We start from the raw sequence: 26,787 nt of genomic DNA on the forward strand, positions 1-26,787 counted from the left end.
ACCCCGTTCTTCTACCCTTCTTATATACAGGCGTCACCTGCGCTTTTTTCCAGTCGCTCGGGACTGGGCAAGAGATTCGCGATAAATGCAAGCTAAGTAAGGAGTCAATGCAGTAGAGTACTCTCTGTTAAACCGAACTGGAATCCCATCACGACCTGGCGATTTGTTTATTTTCAACCCATTCAGCTGCTTCCCAACCCCAGGTATGTCTATCACTATGTACTCCATACGGGAATCCGTACGAGACTCAAACGGCGTTATGTTTGTACGATCCTCCTGCGTGAAAGATTTCTCAAATGCTAAATTTAAAATTTCAGCTTTCATTTTGCTGTCTTCCGTTGCCAGGCCAGAGTGATCACTGAGTGACTGGATAGAAGCCTTCGACCGGCTTACCGATTTTACGTAAGACCAGAATTTCCTTGGGTTTTCAGCAAGACCTTTTGCTAAGGAATGTGGGTCGTAGTGGTTGTATACTTCGCACATCGCTCTTTTTACAGCAGCACGAATCTCTACTAACTTTTGCCTGTTCTCATTCTCCCGATCTTTCTTCTACCGCGAGTGCAACTGTCTTTGCTTCCTGAGCATTCTCCGAATTGCGCTGTTAAACCACGGTGGCTCTTTTCCGTCCGTAACCCACTTTTTCGGCACATACTTCTCCAACGCGTGATTTACAATGTGTTTAAAATTTGCCCATAATTCTTCCACGTCCATCGTACCGGGAGTAAATGAAGTCGATTCATTTAATAAGTGGGATGCTAACAACTGCTTATCCGCTCTTTCCAGTAAAAATACTCTCCTAGCCTTCTTGGGCGACTTTTTAACTTTCGTAACCATAGTCGTAATGACAACATCATGATCACTAATCCCTGTCTCAACACTAACACCGTTTATGAAGTATGGTCTGTTCGTGGCTACCAGATCTAAAATATTTCTATTACGAGTTGGCTGTCGATTTAGCTGCTCAAGACAGTTTTCGGATAATGCGTTCAAAAGTAAATCACACGACGGCTTGTCTGTACCACCTGTAATGAATCCATAGACATTCCAGTCTGTACTAGGTAGGTTGAAGTCGCCTCCGACTAATATAGCATGATCTGGGCACTTCTGCGATACAGAGTGTAGGCTCCCATTGAATGATTCTAGAACTGTCACGGTGGAAGCTGGTGGCCGGTAATGACACCCGACAATTAACTTTATTTCTCCTAGCCCTGATAAACGTGTCCAGATGACTTCACAATCACACTCTACTACGACCTCAGTAGACACAATATTTTTGTCAACTGCAATGAAGACACCACCTCCTACGGTGTCTAATCTGTCTTTCCGATACACGTTCCAACCCTCACTAAATATTTCAGAACTTTCTATCTTAGGGTTTAGCCAGGTCTCAGTCCCGAGAATAATTTGCGCGCCACACACTTCCTGGAGGGCAGTAAATTCAGGAACTATATTCTGAACACTCTGAAAATTTACTGCTAATATCTTGATAGCTGAGTGTCTTTAAACTGAGGGCGTCCTGATTTCCCTGCCTGCCACCCGGGTAGCCGCTTCCTTTGTGTAGTGGACCCCTGACGTATCTAGGGGCGTCCTACAACTCCCCACCCAATAGCGCAAGTCTAGAAATCTGCAGCCAAGACCGTCACAGAGCCGACGAAGCCTCTGGTTGAGACCCTCCACTCGGCTCCAAACCAAAGTACCCCGATCCACTCTGGGAACGATGCGCTGCAAACAGAGAGCTCTGCTTGCAACCCGTGAGCGAGACCAGCGGTCTTCACCAAATCCGCCATCCGCCTGTACGAACTGAGGATCGCCTCAGAACCCAAGCGACAGGCATCATTGGTCCCGACGTGAGCAAATACTTGCAGACGAGTGCATCCCGTACACTCGATAGCCACAGGCAAGGCTGCCTTCACGTCTTTGATGAGGCCCCCCTGCAGACAAACCGAGTGCACGTTGGGATTCTTTCCAGCCCTGTACGCTATTTGCCTAAGCGGCTCCATCACCCGCCTAACGTTGAATCTCCCAATAATGAGCAAGCCTTTGCCCCCGTGTGCCTGCTCGGGTCCTACTGAAGGAGCTGCCAGCTGCCCACTGAAAGGATGAACGGGCGAGGCCTGCCGGCCAGCCTCCACATTGACCCTCCGCCTCGAGAGACACCAACGCGTTGCAGTCCGTCACTCACCCTGAGGTGAGGGCGGCCCCAACGCGCCGGGTACACTAGAAGGTGCCTCGGCGGCTGAGTCAGCGGACGCAGCAAGCGACATCTGGGGTGTCTCAAGCGACGCGCCAGACCCTTCGCCGTCGCTGCACCTCGAGGCAGCAGCCTGAAGGCGGCCGACCGTGGCCAACAGCACGCACAGCTGCTCGCGAACCGCGGCCAGTTCCTCTTGCGCCCGCACACAGCACGCACACACCCTATCTATCGTAGTGCTAATATCTGGACGTATAGTTGCGACGAATAAAACAGCAATATGCCAGATTGAGCTGTGATATATGAACAATTACTTACGAGCTAAGCAATCAAATGACCACGACTGCGCCACTATACAGATATTACAATGCGATCCTACCCCTGCCTTCGTACAAATGACAACCGTCTACGCGATGTTACACTCTACCGTTATTAAAATTTGATACTACCCCTTTCTAATTCGAAAATACGCAAAGATCCGAAAAATTTCACCACGCAAGCGCACAAACACACAAAGTAATTTGAATTAAACCTGCGGAACTAATAGGAAAAACTGAATATACGACTATTTTCTGCTACTGCTACTCGCACACGTCACTCTGCAAGCACAGATGAAACTGCACTGGCCGCTGTCTGCTGCTAACTGACTCTACGAAATAAACAGAAAGCACTGGCTGTCCAAAACAAACAAATGACTAGCGACTCCGCGAATTTATACTTTACAGCTATCAATAAGCAATATAACTCCTCTAAAATACGAGAAGCCGGCCGGAGTGGCCGTGCGGTTCTCGGCGCTACAGTCTAGAGCCGGGCGACCGCTACGGTCGCAGGTTCGAATCCTGCCTCGGGCATGGATGTGTGTGACGCCCTTAGGTTAGTTAGGTTTAATTAGTTCTAAGTTCTAGGTGACTGATGACTTCAGAAGTTGAGTCGCATAGTGCTCAGAGCCATTTGAACCATTTGAACCAAATACGAGAATACGCAAAGATTTTATGTAATTAAATATGCAAGCGCTTAAACACTCGGAAAGAAATTAAGAATCAAATTACAAAAGAAATATGAAAGCTAAATATGCGACTCCCTGCTGCACTACTGCTGCACTGATACATCACCAGGTACGCTGGTTCCAACGTACATGGTTCAGAATGGTTCAAATGGCTCTGAGCACTATGGGATTCAACAGCTGAGGTCATCAGTCCCCTAGACTTAGAACTACTTAGACCTTACTAACCTAAGGACATCACACACATCCATGGCCGAGGCAGGATTCAAACCTGCGACCGTAGCAGCAGCGCGCTTCCGTACTGAAGCGCCTAGAACCGCTCGGCCACAGTGGCCGGCTCCGACGTTGAGTTTCACCATGATGGCATACAGGCTTTCCCATTAAGGTGGCTTAAGGCCGTCCCATTGAAAGGAGATTTTGTTGAAAAACAAGGTTTTGTAGCCTAGAAGTAAGGAATAATTTGATGTATTGCAACCCTGAATAAAAATAACCTGCTTTCAGAAAAAGATATGTTGCATTACTTACTGAACATTCCTAGTAGTTTCATGACAAGCCACATGGCTTCAAGTCTAGTTTGTATGATCATATGCGGTTCCAAAATAGTTTCCTACCTGTTAGTCAACCAAATTATTACTCGAAACTACTTAAGGCCAAAATTTAGACGCCTGTTGCGACGGATGGGACCGATATCATTACCTTCATCCCCCAATCCGATACAGTCCTCAGCCTCTGACGATCTCCTGGTCGATGGGACATTATATCTTGATCTTGCCTCTTTTCCAATCTTCTCGCTGAAGCACTACTCCTCGAATTTCTAGGAGACGACACTTCCGAATGGAAGTTGTATTAAAGTGTTACTATTTCATACAGCGTACAATTTTTTGATTTACGAAGCTGAACAGGCTAAGACGCTAATTGGGTGATGCGAAGGAGGGTTGCGGACATCGACCATACGCGACAATATCCTAGCAGTGGGGAAACCGATTCGCAGCAACCATAGGATTTCTGATTGTGAGTACGTTGACTCAGTAGTTCTTGAATAGCTTTACGACCAAGGTATTGAAAGAGCGCTATGAAATTCCAATTGTTTCTCACAGGAAGTTAGTGACGATTTTGAAAGATAATGTCATATATCTCTACCACTTTGAAGTGTAGTACAGCTTTCAATAAAAGTTTCTTGGTCTGCCATAATAATGTGTCACATACTCTTGAAGTCTCTTTATACGTTGTTGTCGTATAAACGAATATTAGTTTTTAATCACGAATGACTGGGAGCTCTACTGAAACGGAACAGAACCGAGTTTTCGGAAGTCATTTCGTTAGTACAGACTGGTTGAACTGCAATTCGATAGCGTTTTATATTTAAGTTTTTATATACTTACATATTTTCCACTTATTGCACTCAGTTAAATCCTGTATCGAAGAAAGTATCTCACAGATCGTATGTTACAAATATATTCATGATGAGTTGAAGGTTCTGATTGGAATCATCAGTGGGAGTTACAACGTGAACAGTAATAAAACGCCGGGAATCGAGACACTAAAAATAATGCAGAATGAACTTTAAATCCGTGAGGTGTACAGTGTAACTCGCGTTCGCACCTAATTAAAAGTGTTAACCGTTAGTGCTCGTGCTGTAACGAATTCTGTTGGGCATTTTAGGAGGTATCAGTGTAGCTGTTACAGTACCGAGAGTGACCGTGAAATAGGCTTTTGTTGGTACCAAAGGGTTTCTGCGAAACACAGACAAAACGGATCTCGTGCATTTAATTCTTAATGAAGAAATATTTCCCAAAACAGTGAGTCGTGTTTGCGATGCTCTGTCATCCTTGACTGCTTACGTTCTCGCAAGAAGTATTCCGAATACTGTTAGAAATTTATGTTTCCACCTGTGATGCACTGTGATCACCTCAAGCAGTGATTCCTGCCAGGATTCCATGTTTCTGCCTGCGATGTACTACAACCTTACAAACACAGCGTCTTGTGAGAATTAGCCTGTTTCCAATAACAATGAAACAATAGTAAGAATTATTATATTATACTACACTTAAAACTCAGATGACATCGTCCACTTTTTGTGTATTTCACTGTTTTAAATGTTGCAGAGATGTTGGCTTATAGTTTTCCTAAGACTACTGATTTAATTATACGATTCCAATAAACTTTCTTTGTGTGCGCACCACGTGGTCGAAACTGGTGCTGACTAATTGTTGTTGCCAAGCACTGAATCGGCGAGTTTATGCCCTAATTGTGACCCCCCGAACTGTCACAATCCAGAATAGTCGGTCAGCTGCAATGTAGCTTGGTTTTAAACTGCAAGGGAAGCCTAGAAGATGTCGCAATAAAATTGGAGTGTTGTCCAAAACAATGATTGGGCAAACTTACGACTTCCAAATGAGAGGCGAATCGCAGTTACTTTCATGCATTCCGATAAATTGACGAAACTAATGACAAACAGTGGCAACATTAGGGTTAAAAGGTCTTTACATACCTGAGATAACGGTCTGGTGGTGGAGAAGACGCTAATATTCACGCAAGTGACTTAATTGTAATAGCAAAGCGCCAAGTGATTTTCGTATTGTTCACTAAAAACATATACTACTATAGAAGGGAATGCGTCACACCTGTGGTCAGAGTTGCAAGCTGGTATTCAAAATACTTGTGGTGCAAATCTCATGTACACGAGATGAAGTCTGTAGACATACAAGTCTGCTTAATTATCTTTCTTCCAGGGAATTAACTAGAGTCATACAAGAGACGAGGTTGCGTGTTCATGGTATTTTAACTACTTCCTGTGAACAATGCGCAATGAACGTTTCTGACAAACTATTGTAATAAGAGATTGGGTCACATGTTGCACAGTAACGAGTAACGTAGCCTGGTTGTGTGGCCGTCCGATGTGAGTCACTGCATCCTTTGTCCGTATGTGTGCGCGCTTGTATTGCCATGTTGTGCAACCCATCCTTTGTACAATACTTTCCCTCGGCGCACTTTAATTCACGTAGACCAGTGCATGGGAACTCTAAAGCTGATCTGATTTGGTACGGTCACGTACTCGTGTACCACTTGCCCGGTGGCCAAAGCTGTCGGGACGCTTCTAAGACGAGTCGCTGGTTGCCTGCTTGCGAGGCGTTCCGGAACACACTGCGCATGCGCCCGCGGCACTGTGAGGCAGGAGGCTCGGCGCGCCGTACGAGTGCTGGCCCATGTCAGTGTGCGCGCGGCAACCCGCGAGCGAGCAGCGAAGAGCAGGAGCGCAGGACAGCTGCCATCGGGCTTACCAGCGCTTGCGACGTCGCGGCTGTCATAGCCGGAGCTGTCAGCTCTGTGAGGGGGCAATCTGTCACCGGCTGCCTGCTTGCTGCGCGGTAAGTGTTACTTCCAGGTCGCATTCCGCTCTAGAATTCCAGCAGATGGAAATTAAAAGGATGCCAACTAATATGTTATTGCATCGCTGGCTATGTTGTTATCGCGTCGGTAGTGGTTTTTCGCCTTCACCTAGTAACAGTCACAGATTTCTTTGGTGCTCTGATGTAAAGGAAAATTTTAGTCATATCTAACATTTTGGAAATGTTTCACTGACCGTAGACTCAAAGTGACTGCAACAGGAATGCACAGTAATCATGGAGAGACACATAATTAATGCTGTTTGTTGCCTATGAAGCAGTACTTGGAGATTTAGGGTTAGTTAATTGCTAGAAAAACGGTTCTTCATTTCGTGTGTCAACTGTTAGCTGTCTTGTACCATGACCTGTTCTATAACGTTATATGTCGCAATACACGGAGCGATTGATTCCATCTTAGCAAACTACGATGCAGCTACAGTCAACATTTAAAACAAATTTATATTCTTGTAAATTCAATAAATCATTACATTTAGATATTTGTGATATTGTCTCCTTGTTTTTATCATACCATAAAAGGCATAGGAACAATGGAACTGTTTTTGTTTTAAACTATCGGTGCTTTAAATGATAAAACAGCGTGACAGAAGCAAAAAGCAAATCCAAAAATGAACAGGACATGTGTCAAATTGTGTCATGTACTCTAGTCCACACCTTAGATTTACGTGTAAGTCTCTCTAGGATACATTTTTGTGAACTCGGTGACGGTATTCGTAGGAGCTCTTGCTTAATGTAGCTAGACAAATTATTTGGTACATGTGGAACTGTCAATATGTTATATTTCATTTTGGTGACTGTGTAGTCTTTTCCTAAAATGTAATTGAAAAATACTTCATTTAGCGTGACTAAACATGTCCAATGATTCTTTAACTAGTCTTAGTAAACTGTATAATACAATTTAGCCAAATGTGCTATAGAATGTCCTATTTTAGCCTCTTAAGTCACTCATATATTAATAGCAAAATTCTGATTGGCTTACAAAGTATGCTGTAGAGTGTTATGAAAACTTAGAGAATCAGCGCTGAAACTGTTTCACTGAAATATTGTGGTTAGGTTTTGCAGAACGATTGCGTCTATACTCGTATTTTTTCAAGAAGATAACTTCTATCTGTTATATATTGTGATTATTTAATCTTCGACTTTCAGTAGAAATAATGACTTCACATGAAAAGAAGAAAGTCGAGGCCAGTTTTCATATGTACTATTTTGAGTATACGCGCGTGCGTGCAGGCGTGCGTCCGTGTGCATTAGCACGGGCGCGGAAAGGAGAGTGTCTTCTTTACTGTGGGATATTTTCTGACATCTGGTTGCTAATCTGAGTTTCGTTCTAATGAAATGTCCAGCAGAAACTGCAGTTTGCCGTGAGATAAAATGGTGCCATTTCCTGTCATTTTCTACCCTATGAGGGAGCTAGCTAAATTGACTCTACATTGCTAGTTTATATACAGCAAAACAACAGAAAATACATGCAGCACCGAATTTATGGATATCACAACGAAGGATAAGCCATTTAGTAAATGGATGAAACTTAAGGTGATGTTTTATCTGAAGGTTACGTTAATCGGGCTGTGTTATGCTCCACAGACATACAGAAACATAGAAATGTTGTTACTTCTTTTATTTTCTAACATGTCATTATGGCAAGGTACTTTTCACTTAACTGTTATCGCATTTTTTATATGTGGTTTGCAAGTCGTTATGCTGTGTATGGTCATTTGATCAGAAATTTACATTACATGTCCACCACCCTCCATCTGGAGATCGCATAACAATATCTCTCCAGTGTGTTGTAAATTAATTTCTCTGCACGACTTGTTAACAACTAATTGATAAATTTGTATGTGTTGAGAAAGTGTTATCCGTAAAACTGAAGTACTTCGATTGTGCTGACCTTCGATTTCTTCTTTGCTGTTTCTGTTATGAATTCTATACGCAGTGATCTATTTCGTTGCCACTGACTAAGTAAATTTCCCGTGTGTTGTTTGTTCCAATTTCCAGTATTCTGCCATTGCGTTATTCACTCATCCGAGCGATCCACAATTAGAGGGATTTCACTTGCGTTAGGAGTCATACTTCTTCTCTACGATATCTGTTTGTTAATCACACAGTAATGAAATATGTGCATATTTAGTGTCTGTAATGGAACAGAAAATCGCCTTGGATCAACAGCAAATCGGACCGAGTGTTGTGGCTGATCCGGTATCCAGGCAAGCTAGTTTACCAGAACATCGCTCATTAGTCCGAAGCTGATTCCATTCGCCTCCGGAAGCCCGACCCACCTCTCTGTCATCGAGTTAAATCTCTTCGCTTTGCGCTGTATATTCATTACGTTGCGGACCCAATAACCTATTAAATTATGTTTATTCAGGGGAATTAATTAAATCCTTTCACTTCCTGAGTCGAGCTTGCTTATGCACGCCCACGCATAGATGGTCTTTCAAATACTTCCTGTGAAAAAGTGCAACAGAAGTTTCAGTGTAGCTATTAATTTCCTGTAACTAAATACTTGGTCACATGCACCACATTAACCAATTTATACTCATGTACGTGACCTCGTTATGTGTCCTTCAAATATAAATGATTTCACCATACAACCCGTCTACGTGTTCTGTTTGAATGACTTCCTTCGTTGCATTTGGATTCCAAAGATTGTTTGGGTTCTGGGAGGAATAGAAGTTAGTTTGAAATTGTAAGAGTGATCTGTTGATTAGTTTTTCTTATATATGTGTGAAACAGTACGTTACTGATATACGCACAAATATCATAGTGTGGATGAATCAGACGAAGTCTCTAATGTTTGCTAGTTACTTGACGCTCGATTGGAGTTATACGGTCAAAGCCTGGTGAAGGAGAATGGTGACGTCGGAAGGGGTGGGCGGGTGGAGGGCAGAAAATTTCATTCCTCGATCTGTTCAGCAAAGCAACGTATTGTTCACTGTCACCTGACTTCACGCTAATTTTCCGGGACAAACGACTATTGTATAGACGGTGATTCAAGAAATGAGTGGACTTGATGATGGAGATTGTCCGACCATTATATAGGGATGGTAAGCTCGACGGCATGCTTGGTTTTATTTAAGAGAAGTAGGCTATGTACACACAATGGCTCTTTCTCATCATCAGGATAACCACAGACTCCAAACCCACAATATGTAGTCACTTATAATTAGCAGTTATACACTGAAGAGCCACATAAAATGGTACGTCTCCCTAATATCATGTAGGGCCCCAGCAAGCACACAGAATTGCCGCAACACGACGCGGCATAGACTCGATTAATGTCTGAAGTAGTGTTGGAGGGAACTGACACCATGAATCCTGGGGGTGGGGCGGGGGGGGGGGGGGGGGGGCTGTCAATAAATCCGGAAGAGTACGAGGAGTTGGAGATTTCATCTGAACAGCACGTTGCAAGGCATTCAAGATATGTTCGATAATGTTCATGTCTGGGGAGTTTGGTGGCCGGCGCGAGTGTGTAAACTCAGAAGAGTGTTTCTGGAACCACTCTGTAGCAATTCTGGACGTGTGGGGTGTGGCATTGTCTTGCTGGAATTGCCCAAGTCCGTCGGATTGCACAATGACCATGAATGGATGCAGGTGATCAGACAGGATGCTTATGTACGTCCCATCTGTCAGAGTCGTATCTAGACTCATCAGGTTTCCCATATCACTCCAGCTGCACACGCTCCACCAGTTAAAACAGCCCCCTGCTGTTGATACGCAAGGTCCATGGATTCATGAGGTTTTTTCCATACCCACACACGTTCATCCTCTCGATACAATTTTGAATGAGATTCGTCCGATCAGGCAACGTGTTTCCAGTCATCAACAGTCCAATGTCGGTGTTGATGGGACCAGGCGAGGCGTAAAGCTTTGTGTCGTGCAGTCATCAGGGGTACACGAGTGGGCCTTCAGCTTCAGGAAGCTCATATCGATGATGCCTCGTTGAATGGTTCGCACGTTCACGATTATTAATGGCCCAGCATTGAAATCTGCAGCAATTTGCGGAAGGTTGTATTTGTCATGTTGAACGATTCTCTTCAGTCAATCTTGGTCCCATTCTTGCAGGATCTTCTTCCGGCCGCAGCGATGTCAGAGATTTTATTTTTGATTGGATTCCTGATATCTACAACAGACTCGTGACATGCTCGTTCCGGAAAATCCCCACTTCGTCCTACCTAGGAGAGGCTGTGTCCCATCGCTCGTGCGTCGAGTATATTACCACGTTCAAACTCACTGAAATCTTGGTAACCTGGCGTTTTAGCAGCAGTAACCGATCTAACAACTGCGCCGACACTTCCATTTATATATACAGGCGTTGCCGACAGTAACGCCGTCATCTGCCTTGTTTACGCCTTCCGCTATGGCCGAGCGGTTCTGAGCGCTTGAGTCTGGAACCGCGCGACCGCTTTGGTCGCAAGTTCCATGCCTCGGGCACGGATGTGTGTGATGTCCTTAGGTTAGTAAGGTTTAAGTAGTTCTACGTTCTAGTGCTCAGAGCCATTTGAGTCTTGTTTACGTATCAATGTATTTGAATACGCTTGCCTATACCTTTGGTGCTAAGTCGCGATACTCGCGCAGCTGCTTCTGTCCAAAATGGATTCCACCAGGCAGAGTAGGAAAAGCCATTTCCTTACACGATATAACACCCCCATCCGCAAATGATCTCAGCTGTCCAAAATAAGCGCGAGAAGCTATTTATATTAGTGGACTTTGTATCTTCTAAGGTATTTAAGTGCCAGTGTAAACCACATTAAGTAAAGATGTAATAGGACTTCGTAGTCCCCAGAATGAAGCGTAATATGCGCTGCTTTGAATCTTCCTGAGAGACTAAAACATTGTCAGAGCGGCAAAAATCCGGCAGTCTTACCAGCAGAGCTTCTCAGCCACCAAGCACGACTCACGCTCACCATTTCCTCGTGTACTACTTCTCCTGTGATCCTAACTTCCCACAAGTTCTCTTGCACACCTTGCGGGAGCTAGCGCTCCAGGAGGAACGAATTCTGTAGTTGTCTGCTTGTCATCACTCACTCTTTACGTATCCAAATTATTTAACTCCACAATCATGTCCGCCGGGGAATGCAACCTGCGAACCTTGATTAAACTGAAATACGTCTCAGGAACAATGTTCTGGGACTAATGAACGCCAGTAAAATAAGCAGAAATTCCATTAAAAATTTGTACCTTACTCAGCATTGTTATCTAACAAACCGAAACGCTGTAGATCCATAGGACGCACAAACCACCATTGCTAAAATAATTTGTAAAACATTGTAGCAGTCCCAGCTTTTCGTACAATTAAATAACTGTCGTATTTCACAGCCGACAGTGAAGAACATCTTGCCACCGCCGCTAGTAAAATGGCCACTTGTAATTTGTTTCTTAAACATCTAATTTCCAGATGCTGCAGAAGCCTCAGTGTTTATTTACTGTATGCTGTAACGGCGTTCTAAAATTCTTTTAGAGTATTTCCAAAACATTTTCGTTGTTGATTATCAGTCACTCTCATTTCTCAGAAGCCTTAATGACCTCTTTGAATGCAACGTTCCGGGTTCGGGACCAAATATGATACGCGCGTATAAAATACCAAGATGTTTCACAACATTCTCTGACATTGTCTGTTGTCTTATTCAAACAGCTATTTTTGCGTTAATTTAAGGTTCATCTGGAGAATGCACCTAATACTCACATAAAAACGAAATAATGGTACCTCCCATACACTAGGCATACCACTAACTTTGTGGGTGTCTTAGACGGTTTCTCCACATACCTCAGATTGGATCATTTGTCCCTGGCGTGGCACCATAATTAAGTCTTTGAACTGACCTAGAGGGAAGAATATTATAGATGAACATTTTCGGATTGTTTAAGACTGGGACAGGAGGCATCTCGGCATTCGACTTACGTGTAACTACATAAACCTAAAACAAGATAACTTGACGGGGATTTGAACCTATATTCACTCGAATGCGCTTCGTTTGTTGTAACCACTGGTCATATCGTCTGGCAGCGCATTTGAAATATCGCTGTATGGTGTACTCAGAGTGTGTTGTACATAAATTCCTGAGGTCTTTCCATAAATTATCTCTTGGCAGTCCCTTAAAACAAGGCAACAAAATTTTTACCTCTCCATCCTTTTCCAATTATGTCCATGTTACATTCCCGTCGAACGGGCTGCCGATGTAGTACAACATTCCCTTCCTGCCCCATGCAGCCAACTGATTCAAAGTTAGTACTGACAATATTACTATTGCCGATGCATTCGTAGCGTGACAGTGCAGCAAATGTTTTGGTATGTAAACCTTTTCTATATCGTTTATTTGTAAGTCTCAGTTGCACATTTTTTCTTTCTTCTGTGTTCCGTGTTCAACTAGGACGGCAACATAAACGATATAACACAACATTTTAAACACTTTTGTTCCATTTAAAATATTTAAATGTTACGTATTTGCAGCAGATACAATCCAAGGTAACTCAAATAGTATAACAGTTCATTCACAAAATTCGCTCGCATTATACCCATGTTCTCTGTTCACATGTTTAATGTTGTCATATACACGTTCTACAGAGTCATGGAATATCTGTACGTCCTCCAGACCTATTTCATACAGACATGTTTGCTAACGTTCGAACCACTCCCATTGATTACATACATTATAAAGGAAGTATTTTCCAGCCTGTATTCAAAGTCTACGGTCTTGTTTCAATTTCAAATGCTCCAGTGCACTTCCCCAGAGCATCTCTTCGTCAAAAATTTGTTTCTGAATACATAGATCTAGAACTGAGTAGCCCATGGATAGCCAAGTCCTTACCCCAATGCTGAACAACGTAGTGGTACGGCAGACGTGATCTTGCTGGAAGTGGTGTTGCGTTGTCTCCACTCGACCTTTGAACTGCCTTGCCCTGACAGTTATAGAAATTTGTTGTTGACTGCGACCTATGGAGCAATGCAGTGTATTTTACATACGTAAATCTCTGTCAAAGAGGAGAGAGTGATACGAGATAGAAGAAAAGGTTTTTTAGACCGACATTTAACTTCCTATGTAACGATATTGTTAAAATCATATTCATAATTAAAAACACGGAACATATCACTTTGCTTCCTTTGTGTGCACTCCACCAAAATATTTCTTACAAAATCAAGAAGTGGAAGTGTTCCTAGAAGATAGCGAAAGTAGTTTATCCTGCTTCAAATGGTTTAAATGGCTCTGAGCACTATGGGACTTGAGATCTCAGGTCATCAGTCCCCTAGAACTTAGAACTACTTAAACCTAACTAACCTAAGGACATCACTCACATCCATGCCCGAGGCAGGATTCGAACCTGCGACCGTAGTGGTCGCGCGGTTCCAGACTGAAGCGCCTAGAACCGCTCGGCCACCAGCGGCCGGCAGTTTCTCCTGCTACAGAAAATTGTGATACCAGGGAATAAAGGTATAAATACTCCAGGAAGTACACAACTACTTATCCTGACAGATAAATGTGGACGGCGGATGTTTTTAGACCGCTCCCCATTAAAAACCAAACGAATGCATTGTCACAGCAAGAAAGAGAGGAAATTAGAACTGTGAAGGATTGAAGCAACAACAAGGGTTGTGTTTTCGGAAGGCGATGTGCTGCAACTATCAATGAGAGCCGCCAGACATGACTGAGCAAGACAAACATAAACTCAAACGTAAACAAACCCGCAAACAAGCTAACAGCTAACACAACGTGTGGTTTAGCTTGCTAGGAATATCAGCCGCTACTCTGATCAGTCTCACTAAAATCTCGCTAAAACGATCAGCGTAAATACATTTTCCTACTGATAGATCGTTCTTGATACCGTACGTAAGTGCGCAGAACTCATATGCTGCAAACCCCGTAGCTGATAGTAACCTTATCAGAAAAGTAGCACAGTGCTACTAGCTTCAGTTGTAGTAGGCACAGTGAGCCAATATCATACTGCTGTCAAAATATAATCGTTTATTTTCAGATTTCTTCCAACGTAAGAGGGTGACTAAATTTACAGCAATGTAAATCTTTGTTAGAAGACAGAGCAATGGATTGCATCTCGTATAAAGTATAATTTACGTATCCAGGATCGCCGTTCTCCTTACCACCTGAAACTAATGCATGAAATTTTGTCTACACATATAGTACACCAACTCCACAAGCCACCTAATGGTGTGTGGCGGAGGGTACTTCTGCCACCACTAACTGATCCTCTGTTGCACTCGTGAATGGTGCGTGGGGGAATGATTGTCCGTAAGCTTCTGTATTTGCTCTGTTTCTTGAGTTTTCTCGCTGTGGTCATGTCATGAGATGCGTTTGGAAGGTAGTAACATGGTGTGGTGTCCGACTCTTTCCGGTAAGCGTTCTCTCGAAATTTCAATAGTAAACCTGTCAGTGCACAAGGCCTGCCTTGTAACGTCTGCTCTCGCACCGACTGCACGATCCCGTGCCGAAACGCGCCGCACTTCGTTGGATCTTCCAACAGTTTGAGTTTATAGGAAGGTCTTATGGGACCAAACTGCTGAGGTCATCGATCCCTAAGAATACACACTACTTAATCTAACTTACACTATGGACAACACATACACCCATGCCCGAGGGAGGACTCGAACGTACGACGGGAGGAGCCGCAGGGTCCGTGACAAGGCGCTCTAGACCGCGCGGCATTTTCCATCAGGGCTACTTGGTTAGGATCTCAGGTAGATGAACAGTACTGATGATTTGGTAGAACAAACGCCTTATAAGCCACTTCCTTCTTAAATGAGCTACATTTCCTTAAGATTCTTCCTATGTATCTCAGTCTAGCATCTGCTTTACCTACGATATGATTTATGTTGTCATTCCACTCTGTATAATTAATCTTTCATATTTTACGGTAGGTACAGTTTCCAGCAATTTTTCATCAACAGTGTTATTGTGCAGCAGTGAATTTCTTTTGCTATGTATGCGCAATATGTTACATTTATTTACGTTCAGGGTCACCCGCCAGAGCCTGCATCATTCACCAATCTTCTGCAGATCATTATGCAAATCAATAGTGTCGCATCACCTGCAAACAGTCTTCAAGAGCTGCCTACGCTTTCTGCCGTATCTTTTATACACATTGTTAACAGTGACGGTCCTCTCACACTTCTTATGGCTACTCGAGAAATTACATCTGTCGAGTTTGTTCCGTTAACTCTCGATGGAAGACGTACCAGTATTTATGTTTAAAACAAGTCTTAGTGAATAAATTTGAATATTTTTTGTAAGAGTCTGAGGCATTGTTGGAGTGGTAACACCGGTTCCCTTCAGGTCATCGAAGTTAAGCGCTGTTGGGCTTGGCTAACGCTTGGATGGGTGACCGTCCGCGTTTGCCGAGCGCTGTTGGCATGTGGGATGCACTCAGCCCTTATGAGGCCTATTGAGGTGTTAATAGATTGAGAAGTGGTGGCTTCGGTCATGAAAAACTGTTAACGGCCGAGGGAGCGGTGTGCTGACCACATGCCCCATCGTATTCGCATCGAGAGATGCCTAACAGCAGAGGATGACACGGCGGTCGGCCGGTACCGTTGGGTCTTCCCCTGCCTGCTCGGACGCAGTTTTTTCTATGAGAACACAGCAGCGTTCCCATTCATCCTACGATCTTGAACTTCCTTTTACAAGATTTTCGTCGTGCACAAGTAAATATCCTTTGTAAGAATTCATACGTTAACTGTCTAACATCAGCTGGATACAATGCACTTTCTATCTCCTTGAAATTTCTTCTACTAAACTCTGATAATGGGGATTCGGCACAGTTATGATATCATGGTAACGCCCCAAATTCCGTTGTATGCAATGGATCACTTGCCAGAAACGCTGTAATTTAAATCGCACATGACGTGCTTCTACACTACCGAAACTTGGAAACCGCTTGACATGTAGCAATAGCGAGGAAACGATAGTAAATGAACGCCTATTTCCCGCTGATATCCTGAAAGTCCTGCACCATCATCAAGGCGGCGTGTAACAAACCTCAAATTACTATGGAGTGTGTTACATGTGTGGCCACGCAAATGATTAGTATTTCATCGCAGTCACACGAAATAGGTAGGAGTGATAACACGTAAATTCCATATGTAAGAAAGATTAAGCAGCAAATATCTAATTCAGAAATCGCATGTGGGTGTCGTGTGTTTGTGAGAAGATTGTGTTATGCCCCGAGTGACAACGAGAAACGTCTACAATCTTCTACCGGAATTGAAACAGCAGTGGGATCTTAGCCTATCTAGACTGCCATTTATCACCCCTCAGTATTGCTGCCCAGGACTGTCACACGAATATACACTCGTGCTTAAAATTTAAGAACGATAGTTTCACACACAGTGTCCCACTCAAATAACGTAGCTCGACAAAACTTGGCCCACATGATGGAAAGAACTAACACAGTGCAGTACAGAAGGTGACTGACAGAAACACTCTAAAACACGAACAGATATCACACTTTTATTCAAAGACAATAATTACACTGAAGTCACGAAGATTTGCAGTGGTTCCCCGGACATTAGAAGTGCGCAACATGGTTCTTAATATGGTGTGTGATCACCGCGGAAGCTAATCATTCTCTGCAACAGGCACCCATGTTGGATATAAGGCTGGTAAAGGGTTCTGATAGGGCGTTCCATTACTCAACAACTGCTGGATGGTCGATGGTGCATGTGGTGGCTCCACTTGCGCGGGAACGAGCAGGCCACTCCGTTCGCTGAACATCTACGTCTATGTATTCGGAAACCAATTTTTGTCGGAGAGACGCACCGAGGAACTGTAGTGGAGTATTTGAAATTGAAACAAGGCCGTAGCATGGTATTTTGAGTACTTACCGGCAAATACGTCCTATACAGTGTATGGAAACAAAGAGAGGGATTGGTACATTAGGAAAAAAATCTGACACACAGATATAATACACCAAGATGTTTCACAACATATTCTGACATTGTCTCTTGTCGTATTCGAACAGCTATTCGTGCATTAATTTAATGGTCCATGTGCGGGTGTCTACGGAAGACAACGTACTGGTCGTCAGTTAAAGAAATCGCGCCCATGCAGTTGCCGCGCCACTACAGAGTGTGAGTTTGCGTACTTTGCAGTCGTGTTATATGTGGATGCAATTGCACCAGCTGTTTGATGTGGGGCTCTTCTTGTCTGTTGCACATGTGGCGTTGATGTGCTGCTGCAGTTGACCGTTGTCGACAACCTTCTCTCCTTCGAAAAACAGCGCGTGTGGTTCTGAAAGATCACCACTGCTGTCGTCAGTATGAAACACATGGGCTACACTCGTTACACTTGGTCCTCTTCCAGTTTCCCGATGATTCTTCCCCGTATGAATTCATCCAGATGTCTGCGGGCTATGAAGAACACCGCCACAGTGCACCGTAAGTTCTCGCCAATTGACGCACACAATCCGTCTTTTTCCGTTCCTTCGACTTCCTCGTGACGCAGGGCCAGCCCCATTTGGTGCTATAGTCACGACGACTTCACGCCATCTAACGACCAACTTTCTGTGTAAGGCTGGAAGATCTCTGTTAACGTGCTCCCGCACAGTCATTCATTTCCACCGAGTTATTAATGTCTTAGGGTTCTCGCCGACAGTGTTGTCACCATGGATTCGGTAGGGCTGCACTCAACGCCATTAGGGAACTCAGTGACTCTACCCCACTAGTGCACATGAGGATAGACATAGCTCATCCGCGCACGACTTCACAGACGCTCCACGTAACATGAATCAGGAAATGCACTTCCTTCTTGCAAGACGAGTATTCACACTGACAGTACGACAATGCCTGGAGCACCACGGACAGTAAGAACGGTGACCATTGTTATGTCTTGCCATGACGTTGCAGCAGAGAGGTGCACCGAAGGTGGCGAGTTAAACGACAGCACGCCATCCTATGGGTTTCGATTCAGTGAATTTTCTTACAGCGACTTATCAGAGTGTCGAAGCTCCAACGAGAACGAACGTTGATAGAGTGCATTCGTTATCGCCGTACGTGACAAGCACCAGGTTTGATATTATAGGGTGCCAATGGATACGCAACGCGATCAGTTCTGGCTCACATAGCCGGTAACTTGGACAGCCGCCGTAACTTTTCTATCCAGCTAGGTCCAGTCTTCCGTGATGCTATATTTCAACAAGGTTACTCAAGAGTGGATGTTGCCAGTGTATCCGTAACATGTCTGCTTCCGTGGGCAGCACGTTCTTCAGATTTGTTACCCAATGGATACCGTCTCGTCATGGGTTGCCGGAAGGCTGTTATGCAAGCACGACGATTGATGAACTCCCGCAGAGAGGTAAGGGAGAAATAAAGGACGTGTCTTATTGACTACCTGCCTCGATGCGCAGCCGAGAGAGAGCCATTTTGGCAGGTCTGCGTACTAAATTTCGTACTCTGTAAGTCGCTAAATCATCTGCAAGTTTAATTATGTATTTCAGAACTGTACGGTATACTCACAATAAACAAAATTTCGTTACTTTCTATCCTTCTTGAGGTAGCAATTGTAATAGACAGCAGCCGGCCGCGGTGGCCGTGCGGTTCTACATCTACATCTACATCTACATTTATACTCCGCAAGCCACCCAACGGTGTGTGGCGGAGGGCACTTAACGTGCCACGGTCATTACCTCCTTTTCCTGTTCCAGTCGCGCATGGTTCGCGGGAAGAACGACTGTCGGAAAGCCTCCGTGCGCTCTGGAATCTCTCTAATTTTACATTCGTGATCTCCTCGGGAGGTATACGTAGGGGGAAGCAATATATTCGATACCTGATCCAGAAACGCACCCCCTGGAAACCTGGACAGCAAGCTACACCGCGATGCAGAGCGCCTCTCTTGCAGAGTCTGCAACTTGATTTTGCTAAACATCTCCGTAACGCTACCACGGTTACCAAATAACTCTGTGACGAAATGCGCCGCTCTTCTTTGGATCTTCTCTATCTCCTCCGTCAACCCGATCTGGTACGGATCCCACACTGATGAGCAGTACTCAAGTATAGGTCGAACGAGTGTTTTGTAAGCCACCTCCTTTGTTGATGGACTACATTTTCTAAGGACTCTCCCAATGAATCTCAACCTGGCACCCGCCTTACCAACAATTAATTTTATACGATCATTCCACTTCAAATCGTTCCGCACACATACTCCAAGATATTTTACAGAAGTAACTGCTACCAGTGTTTGTTCCGCTATCATATAATCATACAATAAAGGATCCTTCTTTGTAGGCGCTTCAGTCCGGAACTGCGCGACTGCTACCGTCGCAGGTTCGAATCCTGCCTCGGGCATGGATGTGTGTGATGTCCTTAAGTTGGTTAGGTTTAAGTAGTTCTAAGTTATAGGGGACTGATGACCTCAGATGTTAGGTCCCATAGTGCTCAGAGCCGTTTGAACCATTTAATAGACAGCAGCGTAGTTCGAGCATAGCCTTCATTCCCCACAATAGATTTCCACGCACTACAATAAATTTTTATTTTTTTGGTTTTTTAAAGGGTTATCAAATATTACACATATGCATTAGCCAGAACAGAAATATACCTGTTTCTTTGAACTAATCAGTTGTTAGTAATCCTTCGAAAACATAAATATTTTGGTTCGCGGTATTTAATTCCTAAAATCAGGTCCTCCTCGCCACTCGTTTGGACTATCTTGCACATTTCTTCCAGATGATGTTTTTAGGCATAATTGTTCACCAAACCTCGTTATTGTTACGTGAGAAAGCCGATCTGTAGAGTTATGCCAATTCCGCTGATATCAAAATCCCGACGTGTTTCACATTTACGGCCTGACAGTTTCCATGGTTTTGAAGCGAGTCGTCAAAATCTGTGTACGGCCGAGCGGTTGGGCGCGACCAGCAGGTTATTAATGCGCTGCCAATGGTCCGTGTGCCTACATCGGAGCTCATCACAGCGAAGTGATGGCCAGAGCGCTCGCATTCACTCACAATCTGCGACGGGATTTTTCGCGGTGCCGCGGCAGCTGCTGCTGCCAGGGACAACGGGTGTCCACAGCCTCTCTGAGGATGAGCGCTTACTGCGGAGGTATTGAGGCAGCGGAGTTTACTTACTACCGTAATGTGTCTTTCAGCCGGGTATTATGAAGTACTAGACGTCGTTTTCATATCAGATTAGATTACACGAGGAGTAGGTGATCCCGGGACACATTTACGCAGATTTCTTTTCGGATTTTTAAAATTAGTTTGGTTATATTTAGCGTATTTAAAATTCTTTGGTGTTTAACTTGGTTCTTTAAATACACTGAAGTGACAAGTCATGCCGTACCTCATAATACGGTGTCCGACTTTCTTCTTCCGGGCTTAGTGGATCATCTCGAAGTAGTAATGGCCTCAAGAAGTCGTTGGAAGTCCCCTGCAGAAATACTGAGCCACGCTGCCTCTGCAGCCGTCCATAACTGCGAAAGTGTTGCCGGTGCAGGATTTTGTGTACGAACTGACCTCTCGATTATGTCCCATAAATGTTCGATTTGATTCGTGTCTGACGATATGGGTGGCTATATCAATCGCTCTCGTTGTCCAGAATGTCCTTCAGACCAATCATGAACAATTCTGGGCTGGTGACGTATCATCGTTGTTTGGGAACATGAAATCCTTCAGTGGATGCAGATGGTCTCTAAGTAGCCGAAAATAACCGTTTCCAATTAATGGTGTCCGCCCCCCGTGGCTGAGGGGTGCAGTCCAGCTCTCGCAGCCGGGCGAAGCAGACGTGCAATGTGTACTCTCCGCCAGCAGCGCGCGCGAGCTCGCGTTGCTTACTTCCTTCGGCAGACACTAACGTGACGCCGTAGCGCTACAAGACCATGGCAAAACCAATACAGAAGATCAACCTTGAAATGCTCATTTCGGAACGACTTTACCAGACCAAAGGCGCTCGACGTCGAGCGCTTTTTAAGAGAGGAAACCAATATCCCGGCTGCCGACATCGTCGGCATCCACTTTTCGATCGTCAGTAGCACGGTGTATGCAAAACTCATAAATGAAGCTACATGCTCCAAGGTGCTTCGTGAGATGAAACAAGAACTCCACTTCTGCCACGCAAAGGAAATGTTGGCTACGTCGAGATCGGCCATGCCGCAATGGGACTGCGCACTATCCGCATATTCGAACTTCCATTTGAACTCCCTGCGGCAGAGGTTGTGGCGGCGCTCCTCCCCGGTACACGAACATGTGGCTGGAAAATGGGCTCAGTTTGAGACGTATCCAGTGCTCAATGGAGTACGCCAAGTGCGCATTGACCTCCAACGACACGCGCCATCCTACCTACGGACAGGAGGGTGCCGGGCCATAGTCATTTATGACGGCCTGGCGAAGACGTGTTCCGGATGCGGCAAAGAAGGTCACCTTCGTTCCGAGTGCCTCCAGCGTCGGATCACACAACTCCCACCTACGAACGTTGGGCAACCACCGACGAAGACTATTCTCGTCGTGACTTACGCGGCGGCGCTCAGACGTTCTCCACAAAACAGACACAGCCGACCGATTTGGCGGTACAAGAATCACCTTCCACGGACAGAAACCTGGATGATCAATCGGCCTGGGCAGTGGTGGAAAATAGTACGATGACGCTGGAGCTACCGAAAGAGACAGACATTAACGAAAGCAAGATGGCAATTGATTCCCTTGTTGTATCGACCGAAGCATTTGTCCCCGCGGGGCGTGAGTCATTGCCGTCTTCCGACAATGAAGGCCACGTACGGAAACAGTGATCACGAAAACGCCGAAAGTGCCGTCGTCGGACCGTGTTGGAACACGGCGGTTCACATTCGGCCGGGGAGGAGCAACTGACCACTCAAGAAACCAACCGCGAGGTTCTGGCCGTTTCCACTGACTCCAACTTTGCAGAACAGACAGAGAAACATGCAGCGTTCGACTACCATCCCCTTGATATAAACAGTGAGCAGCAAGAAGGCAGCAGTGCAGGCAGCGAAGTCGCCCGGTCCCTTACTATCAAACACTCCGAGCCTACGGAACATGAACAGACATCCGCGTCCGCTTCGTGGGCCGAGGACGTCGAGACGAGATCCCCATCCGGGGCCAGCTGAGGCGCCGTCGGGTCATGCAGCATAAGCAACACAAGGAGGACCGCGTTCGGTGAGGGGTGACATCACCTCCGATGTTCGCTTCTCTACAACATCAACATGGATAACCGGGCGCAGCCAACGCGTTGCCAGGCTTACCGCCTAGCGACAATGAATATCAACATGATAAGTTCTTCTGTCGAGATCCAACTTTTGAAAGAAACAATACGAGCCTTGGGAGTTGATTTTGCTTTCCTACAAGAAGTGGAAACTACCGCATTCCTGAACTTTTATGGTTACGCCACATATGTGACGCGCGATGACCCTGCAGACACCGGAGTGGCAATATTAGTGCGTGATGGTATTGAAGTTACTGACGTCACGTATCTTCCCTCTGCTCGAGGAATAGCACTTACGGTGCTCAACACCCGATTCATTGATGTTTACGCGCCGTCGGGTACCACCAGACGTCACGACCACGCCAGATTCTACTCAACGGATGTCCCCCACTTTTCCTCGGACGGTACAAAAATAGCGCCTTCGCCGGCAATTTTACTTGCGTACTTCAGCCCAGGGACCAAATCCCACACTACATGCCCTGTCCGGAACTGGGTGCGATGATCCAAGAACTTCACATGTGCGACACGTGGGAAAAAGTCCACGGTAATTGCTCTGACCACACTCATCTTACCATCATTCGGCCAGCCGACTTGATCGCATATACGTGTCGGAAGGCCTCACACAAGGAGTGGTGGTCGCCGAACTATGCCCTCAGGCCTGTTGAGATCATAGTGCCTACATCTGCACTATACATCTCCTTCCTCAGTAAGACTGTCGCAGCAAATTGCTTTTGGAAGCTTAATATGACTCACCTCCAGGACCTGGATTGCCGTCGGTAAGTTGAAACAACGTGGACTGACTGTGAACGCCGTCACCCCCGATACACCTCGACTCTGGAGTGGTGACCCCTCTGTGCCAAATCTGCAATCTGCAAGACACTTATGCCGTTTGGCAAGGACGTGGCTGCGCGGCACTCAGGGACCTCGACGCCTTACACCCTTCCCCGGAGAGATAACGTGACCAAAGCAGAATTAAGGCTCACATACTATCATTGACGAAGCGCCAACGAGAAGGTGCCGTAGTCCGCTCGCGACGGCACGACCGAGCGGCCACAGACGAACTCACTACGCACCACGTTGTGTCGGATAAGCGCCATCGCCAACACTTAATAACGCAACTCAGGACAGAAGACGACCGCTTCTGTACAACCCAAGCAACCATAGTAAAGGCGGTGGGGGATCATCGTTACCAGAAAAGAACCGTAGATGACGAGGCCACTACCGAAGTGTTACAGCAGGTAACACGTACTGTCGACAAGGCTACCGTGAATACACTAATAGAGGAAGTTTCACTCGCAGAAGTCGAAGACGCCCTGGACTAAGGTGCGGCCAATAAGTCTCCTGGGCTTGACTGATTGCCCATCGAATTCTACCGGACCTTCCGTGACATCATGACGCTTCGTTTGGTTATAATGTTCTGCGAGCTTATGTCTGCAGACTGTGTTGTACCGCCAGCGTTTGTAGGACTGCCGGCCGCGATGGTCTCGCGGTTCTAGGCGCGCAGTCCGGAACCGCGCGACTGCTACGGTCGCAGGTTCGAATCCTGCCTCGGGCATGGACGTGTGTGATGTCCTTAGGTTAGTTAGGTTTAAGTAGTTCTAAGTTCTAGTGGACTGATGACCACAGCTGCTAAGTCCCATAGTGCTCAGAGCCATTTGAACCATTTGTAGAAGGACTTCTCATACCGGTGCACGAGCCAGGTGGAGCCCTATCAAGTAACGACTACACGCCGCTCACAATGCTGAACGCCGACTACAAGATTTTCGCCAGGCTTATGGCGGGCCGTATTAAGATGACTTTGCCGATGATTCTCGCCCCATAATAGACGTCGCAGAGGGGAGAAGCCAACATACACATGGCCACCGGTGACTGCAGGGACTTAATAGCGATCGCCTCTGCGTGCCGTCTGAGAGCGGCGATCGTCTCCATCGATTTCAATCGCGCCTTTGATAGAGTGCACCATAACTTCCTGCTACGAGTGATGGAGCGTATGAGATTTCCCCCTGGCCTCATTGACACCCTACGGCGTCTTTGGACAACAGCTAACTCACACGTCCAGGTCAATGGAAGGACTGTAGGACCAGTACCCATGAAGTGGTCCCTACAACAAGGTTGTCCCCTTTCTACCTACCTCTATGCAATCACACTCGAGCCACTCCGCGGGAGCCTTGACCACCGGTTATCGTGCATCACGCTGCGGGACGTAACCTTTCGCTATAGGGCATACGCTGACGATCTGCTACTGCTGGTTCCTTCCAATGACTTAGTTCAAAGCGCACTAACCTGGATCGAGCGATACAGGCAGGCGCAGGCAGTCTTCCGAACATCAACAAGTCGGCGGCGTTGGATATTGGGCGTGGTCTCGGACTGGAAGTCCTCGCTCCCCTCCCACCAGTTTCTGATCTGCGATATTTGGGAATCACGTTCACGAAGGGTGTACCCAAACCAGCTGCAGCAAACAATCGACGGTTACTACAGATCATATACGCGATAGTGCTCCAGAGCCTGCCGCTCTTGAATCAGCTACAACGTGTTGAATACTGGAACTTCTATGTGGCATCAAACCTCAACCATGTGGCACAAGTCCTCCCACTACCGCTGCAGATAGGTCGCCGGCTTCAGCCGGCCTTCAGTTACTACGTTTCCACCATATATTGAAAGCACGATACGACATCCTTAACCTCGCAGTGCATAAAGGGGGGCTGGTATTGGTCAACGTTAGGGCAAGAGCAGCTGCCCTTTACATGAGCCACATGAAGAAACGATGGAAAAGTCAACATACTTCTCTCATGGGTCGTTTACTACAGGTTCTGATGCCAGTCTCTCACGTCCCGCCGGTGTTGGTTGCGCACATCTCACCACAGCTCTCCCATGTGTCGACCTTCATTCTTGTTTACAGCTATGTCAGCTCCAACCTACCCGCCACAAGTCCACAAAAAGGCGAAAGATTTTTATACCAACGTTCTACGGGCTGTTCCCCATAACGTGGTGGAAAACAAGTACCCTACGATTCATTGCCCCAAGAGTGTAGAAAACGATACACCACAACTTTGTGTCGTCCATGGTGCATTCGAAGTGGTTTCAGATCGCCAAAAAAAAATATGCGGCAAGACAGCGACTTCACGCTATTGGACTGGCAGACTCCCCTCATTGCCCAGATTGTCACCTCTTGGATACCGATAAACATCGTTTCACGCCTGACATGATTGACCCTCAGACCCTCCTGTGTCCAGATGAATCTTACTTTCTCGCCACAAAATATCATGCGCTTACATGGATCAAAGGAATTACCGCTGCCTACATCTTCGCGGTCCGCCCCGATAGCTGAGTGCTCAGCGGGGCGCTCTACCACGCCACGGGGCCCGGGTTCGATTCTCAGCTGGGTCGGAGATTTTCTCCGAGCAGCGACTGGGTGTTGTCCTCATTATCCTTTCATCATTATAAGTGGAAGGCAACGGGAAAGCACCAATGGAGCCACTTCCCTAGACGCTCATGCGGTGGACCTCTCTGACGAAGCTTCCCCCATGACAAGACCTGCCGTAAGGCAGAACAGAAAGAAGAAAGGATATCTTTAGCGACGGAGAGAAAGAGCAGCTTGATTGCTGGTGGTTCCTACGAAATGCTCACAATGCCCTCGAACGCACACCGAGATACCGTACGCTCTTCGCAAATTATTTACCCAGTGTTTTCGTTAACCACCCCCTCAGTTGGGGAGTGCCAAGCTGAGGTTAATGTTCTGTGCCGCATCACACTTACGGCTGAACGTCCTGCCTTGTCGGTGATGAGAGAAGGAAGAGAGAGACTACTTCAAGGATTGCTGTTTTCCTTGAGGAACTAGCGAAGCAGAATGACTCCGTTTCAGATACCCTTCAAAGGCGCTGTTGGAGATACCAGATAACCATGGCGAAGTACCAAATCGAACCAGTTACGTTTATTGAAGAACTATTTTTAGCTGGAATTGCGTTACTGATTTAGAGTTTTATTTTTATTAATTTTTTTTGTTTACTCTTTGAATGCACCTTTGTTGTTGTAACAC

At 45.8% G+C, this 26,787-nt stretch overlaps 1 long non-coding RNA gene across 1 annotated transcript in view; it reads left to right on the forward strand.

Annotated features, from left to right (window-relative positions):
• The first annotated feature begins 6,421 nt into the window (after positions 1-6,421).
• LOC124594947 overlaps positions 6,422-26,787 on the forward strand; it is a 527,967-nt gene continuing 507,601 nt past the window's right edge. Inside the window, exon 1 of the long non-coding RNA XR_006978168.1 lies at positions 6,422-6,562. This is a non-coding gene — a long non-coding RNA (uncharacterized LOC124594947). The remainder of the gene's footprint in view (positions 6,563-26,787) is intronic.

Source organism: Schistocerca americana, chromosome 2 (assembly GCF_021461395.2).
Source record: "Schistocerca americana isolate TAMUIC-IGC-003095 chromosome 2, iqSchAmer2.1, whole genome shotgun sequence".
NCBI lineage: Eukaryota > Metazoa > Arthropoda > Insecta > Orthoptera > Acrididae > Schistocerca > Schistocerca americana.